Below are 8,053 nucleotides of genomic sequence, written 5' to 3' on the forward strand. Positions count from 1 at the left end.
CTGGTGGTATTGGATATGACTTGAAAGCATGGTTGTTTTCTTGCTTTCTCTGGTGGAAAGGCCTAGAAAAAAGCACATCTTCATAACATGTTTCCTAAATCCATTCACCAACAGAGATGACTGAAATGACCTGCAGTAATGGTTGTCTCCAGGTCTGGGCTGGAAAAATACAAGGAGGGACATTGCCTAACCTCTTGTGCCAGACTCCCTCACAGGCTCAAAGACTAATGGGATCCCGTCAGAATGACATGCAAGGATAGGTCCTCAAGCTTTCTGTCCAGCTTTGCTGTGTATATTCATATGCTGGAATCCTAATACAAAGCCATCATCCCTGATCGGTGTTCACTTCATAACACTGTGTCAGGTCCTTCTGATTGGCCAGGTTGGCTTGGAAGTGATGTTGAATCAAACTCAGGGGCATTGAGAAAGTTTCAGAAGAAGAACCAGCCTATAAAACCAGCCTAAAATGGGTGTGTCTAAAAGAGGGCACAGACAGCTCTACAAGGACAGCTGGTGGCATGCATTTCCCCACAGACCTTGCCCTGCGATTCAGAGAATCCATAAACTGGTGAAATTGTTTCTTTGGGAATATCCTGGGGGGCTATTAGCTAGTTGCTGCTTACCCAAGGAAAAGCAATGGTTTGCTGTCCTCATACTGTGTTTTTTTCCTTCTCCTCTGTTTTTGTCTTTCATTAATGAAATTAATCTATTAATTGGTCTCTCTAGTATATAAAAGAGCACACCAATAAATGTCTCAGAGTTCTTTTTCGATATTTCCCAAGTTTGCTTACATTCGGGAAATCCCATTATGTCTGAAAACCAGTTGTACCAGGGAAAATAGGTTCTCCACACACCCCCCTCTTTTTTTCTTAAATTAAAGACTCTACAAGAACAAAAATACCTTCTTATAAGGATCTTTTTTGAGTTGATAACTAGCTGTGTTAATGACCTTAAAATTTTTAAGACCACTGGTTTTCCCATGTATTCATTAATTCTTCCAAAATGCCCAAGAAATAATTAGCATTCAAATAAAAGCAGAAATAGTGGGCTTCAACAGAATATTGGTGAGACGTCAGAGACTGTATTTAGAGTGAAAATTATAAGAAAATACCAAATACATGGGATGAATTGGTTGGCATATAAAAAGACCTGAAAGCAAGTAATTACTGGAGTAAAAGGAAATGGGAACAGAAAACAGCAGAAATTGTCCAGAGAAGTAATGAATGGGTAGTTCAGTGTCATGCAGACTGGGTTAGAAAGAAATTGCTCCGTGAAAATAATAGTGGGGAAATAGTAGCATAAATACAATCCTGATGGAAATTTCAGCCAGGTTTGATGCTGAAAAGCTTTTGAATACCCTTTCTAAATGAATGTGAGCCTTCAAAACACCATGTTACTCCTGACACAGTGGGCCTATCTATACATGAGAGAGTGCTAGAGGCATGATTCTAAAGCTTGCTGCTCGCAGGAAGCGTGATGGTTAGAGACTCACTTTGATTTGCATGGTGGTAAATTAACATGAATTTATCATGTGTGAGTAGGTGGGTGGGGTGGGGGACGGACTCAAAGGAAAAATACACATGCTATGGAAAAATGCAAATAAGTACAGAATAAATGATCCTCTTGTTCTGCATATAGAACCCACTGGAACACATCGAAATGAAACCGTAAGGAGGTAGGGGAGCCTACCTCCTAATGCAGAATAACACTGCATTAGAGTGGAGTCAACATCTTGGCAAAATTTGGTGGGGGGGGGGACTAAAAAAGGTCTTTAGCTGGTTTAACTTAGACTGGACCCCGTCATTAAGAATATGGAAATAATGTAGTAGAGTCCACAGAAACTGGTATTTCTAAGAAGACGGTTGGAAAGCTGATCAGACATCTATTTGATTTGGCATGGAAGAAAATTGGACCTAAAATGTGAAGGGAGCCAGAAGGGCAATTACATGTATAGGTTGAATATCGTTACACAAGTCTACCGCACCACTCTTCCCACTTAAACCAATGATTACCAGCAGAACGATGCATTGGAAATTCAGTCCTTGTTACTCTGGAACAAAGTTGTGAGGCAGACCATAAATCTTGTGTGGATGCTGTACAAAGAACCCGAGCATGGGTTCTTTGATTTTTATTTTTTTGGCACCCCTTAGTCATTCTTGAGTTAGAAAATCACAGAATCAGAGTTGGAAGGACATCTGGAGACATCAACTGAATTACTTCCCTGCATCAACTCAGTACCTTGTGTATAAACATTTCCAGGAACAAAACATTTTACAACTTCCCCAAGGAGACAGAGTTCTGTTCCATATGGGCATTGTATTTGCCCTCATTCCTCTGTTCGCACTATGGATTTCTTCCCCCATTTCATGTGGGTTCCTCCCATTTGGATCCTGTTTTCCTTTATCCAAGTACATCTGTTTTCCTTCTTCCTTGCATCACTAGCCCAGATTTTGTTGAACATTCTGCTGCCACATTTGTTGTCTTTGTAGTTCTTGTCCTCGTTCTCAGATCTTTTCTGTTTTCTCCTGAAACCTCAATAAGTGTATTTTGGATTGAGAGCAAATGAACCCAAATGTTACAAATCAAACTGGGAAGAAGAGGGATTAGAAAGTGTGAATATCTAAAGGACTGTTTGCACCAAATGCAGGATAGAAAGGCATTCTCGCAGACTTAGGAGAACCTCAGTGGGGATGGCTGCCAACCTCTCCGGTTTACTTACCCAGGCAAGATTGTTGGGAATGCTTGCTGGCCAACGCTATTAGCATACATAAAGCTCTCTGTTGGAAAATTTACAGAATCAATTAGAGTTCAGAATATTTTTTTTTTTTACAAGCATGGTTGAAAAACTCATTTAATGAATTGTGTTTCAGGATGTTTCTATTCTTGTAGGAGCTGCTGTAAAGTATTAGCAGGTGGCACTGAAGACCACGGGAGATTTTGCACTTCAAGAGGCACTCCTGTAGGTATGCGTTTTCCATCCAGTAGGGTGGCACAGCAGTTTGGAAGTGGTACCGTTCCTCAAATCCTAATTCTACAAATCCTGCAGAATTTTCCAAAGAGTAACCTTTGCGTTTCACACAGAATGACTATCCAAATCAATTTATGAATAAATCCAGTGATTCTTCTGGTGAGCTAAATTCTTGTTTCATTTGTGTTAATGCTGAGTCTTTTTGTTTTCACCATCAAGGCAGTCCCTTGATTTGCTTAGCATAAGTGGATATTTTTGTGCTAAGCGAGGAGCACAGTTTATTCCAGAAGTCTCAGCTCCTGATAACTATAGAAGTTCATTCTAAAAGAGGATCATACATATTCATCAACTTTTTGGATAAAAATAAAAGCAGTATTTTAATTTACAATATTTCTTATTAATAGAACTTTTGCAGCCTACTTCTGTTTATGGCGAGTTACTATTTGCAGGAGGTATTCAGAGAAGTATCTGTGTCTGTCAGAAAAGAATTTGATTGTAGAATCGTTGTGGAGGGACAGATCGCTCTTTCCCATGACCCCCTCAGTGCGAGTATTGAAAGTTGCAAGTCCTAGCTCAAGCCTACTGGGCAGAGGTTTTGGGAAACAGGTCAATGAATCAAGAGGTTAATTGATTATTGGAGATTTTGTGTAGCTGCAGAAATAAATGTGTCATTTAGTTACAGTGTAATCAGTTTAGTTCTGAGAGAGAATGCATAAAAGCCACCTTCTTTCTGAGTGTGTGTGTACATACACGTGTGCAAGTTCTACTCCTATGAGAGGATGAATTATGAATAATGAGTGCTATGGTTGGACATGTGTTTAAAAGGAGTAGTCTTTTCTGTACCATTAAGTCATTAAATCTCTTCTGGACCTTGAAGCTCCAGTTTTTTGGTACTCCTGCCTCTGGCCCCTGGGAGCCTTTCTTTCAGGTAAGGACAAGGTAAACTTGGGCCTTAAGAGGCCAGATAGTAATTATTTTAGGTTTTGTGACCCATGTGGTCTCCATTGTATCGACTCAGCTTTGCTTGAAAACAACCAGAAAGAAACAGAAACAAATGGGTGTTGCTATGTAACACTTTATTTCCAAAAGGAGGTGGCGGTGGCATTTTGCCCATGAACTCTAGTTGATTGTCCTTTGTTCACAGTGTCTGAGTCTTGCTTGTTATTAGTTTCATCACTCGTAGAGGTTCTGGGGTCATTTCACATTCTGCCTGAAGCATGTTTTTTAAAGGTATTTTTCAGTCCTTTTCAAGGTCACTCACAAGAGCTATATTTCATAAGTGTTTTTAAGTGCCCATTTGTATCACATACGTAGGGAGAGTGGGGTGCTGGTTTCCCCTTGGAAGGACTGTTGTTCCTTCGGACAGCATCTACAGCGTGGGGTGGACAGAGCCATGGCACAACAGTCAGGAAGCTGGAGGTCAAGTGGGCATCTGGGACCACAGGCCTTGGTTTCCTCAGCAGCAAAATTGGGAAAGAAGGATGGAGGAAATTGGGATGAGATTTGCATGAATTTTTACCAGCTCTAGGATTTTATGATGCTAAATTAAGGTTCTTGGCAGGGCTGATTCTGTAGGCAGTCTCAGATCTCCGCGTGGCTCTTGTAAGCCATGTCCCTCAGAACAAACAGCAGGCACTGGTACCTTTTGAAGGAGAGCACATTTCTGGTTTCATCCTTAGGAACTGAGGAGAAGTGGAGCCTTTGTGGGCAGTTTTAAACCCAGGGTTGGTACTCCCCGTATATTCACCGTGTAGCTGTGTCAGACGCACATTGCTCTTGAGGACATTTGTGGGTAAAGCCAGGAGTATTTTTCTTTTCAAATTAGTAGCTATAATGGGTATTTTCAACAAATTAGCTCACATTTTTAGTGTGATGTATTTCATCCTTTCTAAGAGTCCCCTTTCTTTTTACCTGATAACATTTCTGATATCAAAACGTTTTTCACGCAATTACTGTCATTTAGGTAGCAATTGTGAGGGAGTTACTGCCTGTGTTTGGGCATCAAAACTTGCATCACTGTATAGACGTAGAGCTGAGTATTGCTATTGGTAACTGCATAATCTGCAGCTTACAAGGGAATCCTGAAAACAGTTAGTAAAGCACAGTCTAGAAACACGGCTTCATTGTCAAATCCCTGTTGCACACCAGAAACTATGTAACGTTCTGTGTCAGCTATACTGAAAAAAAAATGTTATTTCACTGAGGATCTTGACGGTACAGAGGACAGTTTTCTATAGTGATTGATGGACCTTAAAGACTCTGAATTGGCCAGTATTTTTTAATCTGAATGTGAAGAAATTTAGGTAATGACTTGTTTTTCTTTCTTTTCAAATACACACCAGTGTTATGAGGAGGGGAAAAAAAAACCTTAGGTCCAATAAAGTTTTGGTGAGCTCTTTTTGTGACCAAAAATGCCAAGTGATAAAAAGCACTGGGTCATAATTTCATTGGCAGAGGCGTATTTTTGTTCTTAGTGGCACATAAAGTAACAGTGTGTTCCTATAATTGATGAATCTTAGATTTATAAACACGCTACTGCTGTGAAGGTGGGAAATGCTTGAGAATTTGGAAGAAAATATTACAAATTATAAAAGGAATGAGGTGGCAAATGAGGGCAAAAGGAGATTTTTATTTTGCCTTTCAGACCTGAGAGGGTAAAGGATGAGAAAAGTACACTGAGACCTTGATGCATACTTCTGTCAGAGACAAGTGAGCTAAGATCACCCATGGAATGTAATAATATTAAGCCCTTGGAAGAGTGTTGATCCTGTCTGTGTTTTTATAATAATAATAATAATAATAATAATAATAATAATAGCAACTATTATTATTATTATTACTTTTAAAAAGTGGGTTCCCTGCTTGAACTCATAACCCTGAGATCAATACCTGAGCTGAGACCAAGAGTCAGAACCTTAACTGACTGAGCCACCCAGGCACCCTGATCCTGTCAGTCCTCCATGTTCCTAGCACCTGGCACAATGCCTGGTAGACTGCTGGCTACCCATAATTTTTTTTGTTGAGCATGAAGATAAGTGGTTACCAGAGCAAGGTGGGTGCATAGGAGAAGCTGTGGTTGTGTGTCCCTTTATGTTGACTTGAAGAGCTTCAGAGACATCCCTCGTCACAAATATAAGTCCTTCTTCGGCTTCGAGGGTTCAGAATATTTATAAAAGGTACTCTCACGCTTTGTCTCTGAGTCTGTGTCAGACAAAGAAGCGTGAGTTAGCAGCGCGGATACTCAGGTTTGCAGGAGTTTGTATTGAAACTGGCCTTGACAACACAATTCAGCCAGGTTGAACTAAAGGAAAACCAAGCCCAAGTTTTCCCTGAACTTTTTCTTTTTTAATAACTCAGCAGTTAAGATCTTGGCAAAAACACTTTTTAAAAGTAGCCTGTGATTAAACTACCCTTTTAACCATTAGCCTGAGAGAAGAAATAGCCACGGTTATCAGTTCCTGTACCAATTTTGATAGAAGCAGATGCTAACTACACAGAATTCTTGCTGAACTTGTTTCCATATGGTCTCCAGTATGTTTTGTTCTTGCAATTTTTAGAGCCTGGAATACTTTGGGAAGCTTAGGTGTCATCACCACCCAAGCAAAACCAAATTCTTAAAAAACTTAGAAAATCTTTTTGGTTAGAGAAATGAATTTATTTAAAAAAATAGATGTTGAGGTGTTAAAATGAAAGCTTTCCTGGGGTACTTAGAATTTAAGTTTATGCATAGGGTCTTTGCTTTCTTTATCAGTGTTCTGTTCTTTGATGTTGTATGCTATAGGAATAAATATAAAAACATAAAGAGTTTAACTGAGGAAATGATAGCAGTACCTATTAAGGAATTAAAATATTGTATAGGCACAGGAATTAGGGCTGTGTAGAGATACTTTAAATGTTGGAAAAATGCTAAGGAGCAGAGGATCAGTGAGGGTCAGAGTGTGGACAGAAGCCTGTTGAGACTTCCTCTTCAGAATTCTGATAGAGCAAGATGGAAGGGTGGAGTGTTTCTGCCCAGGGGGCTGTGTGAACTCTGAGATGTCAAGAGAAGGCAATAGGCCTGAACATGGGGGAGAGCAGGAATCTGGGAATAGAGACAAATAATTAGCTAAATAAAATAAAACCAATGATAGAACAGTCCACAGTTAGTGATGATATCCACACCATGTGCTAGGCTCTGTCCAGTGCTGGAGATTCAGTGATGGACAAGACCAGTGGCGTACCTGCCATCAGGCTACTGACATTCTAGTTGGGTGCAAGAAATAAACAAGCAAATAAATATAAGAAGCAAGTTTGTAGTAAGTAATATCATCAGTAATACGACTACTAATGTGGTGAAGAGTATAAGAACTAGATGCTAAGGCAGTGAATGTTGGAGGTGGGGGCTATTTTAGATCAGGCAGTCAGGGAAAGCATCTCTAAGGACTGGACTTGCAAGCCAAGATCTAAAGGTTAAGGAGTCAGCTAGGTAATGAGGGAGGAGAGAACAGGTAGCACAGAAGAAGATAGAAAGTTCTAAAAAAAAAAAAAAAAAAAAAACTAACAGATTTTAGAGCCTGGAACAAAGTAAGGAAGAGAGACTAGGGCTCAAGATGGCAGGGTCGTGCCAAACTCATAAATTTAGCCTTTAAAGGGAGACTTGAGAAAATAGTTTAAATATCTAGGATATGATCATAAGAGTACAGAGAGCTATTACCACGTTTTAGAGAAGAGTGTGATGTGGTGGGAGAAAAGATTTGCTCACTGAGATTATTGCTGTCAGGCAAATCGTAGTTGCCTCGGTGAGAAACAGTCCAGTCTTAGGCTAAGACAGTGGTGGTAGACAAGTGAAGCAAAGGACGTTGTGAAATCATCAAACCATAGCCTTGTAGAGCTGGACGGTGCCTTAAAGATAATCTTCCAAATGAGAAATTGCAGCTCTACCATCTACTGTTTGAGGGACATTGGACCAATTTTTTTTTTTTAATATTGCTAATGGCTGGTTTTAGTAATTTGTAAAATGGTGTCCCATTGCTTTTATAAGACTCCACTGAGATGTGCCATAAACACATCTACATAGACAATAGATAGGAAAGGTATAATTACAGG

Source organism: Lontra canadensis, unplaced genomic scaffold (assembly GCF_010015895.1).
Source record: "Lontra canadensis isolate GAN:19392208 unplaced genomic scaffold, GSC_riverotter_1.0 scaffold167, whole genome shotgun sequence".
Classification (NCBI taxonomy): domain Eukaryota; kingdom Metazoa; phylum Chordata; class Mammalia; order Carnivora; family Mustelidae; genus Lontra; species Lontra canadensis.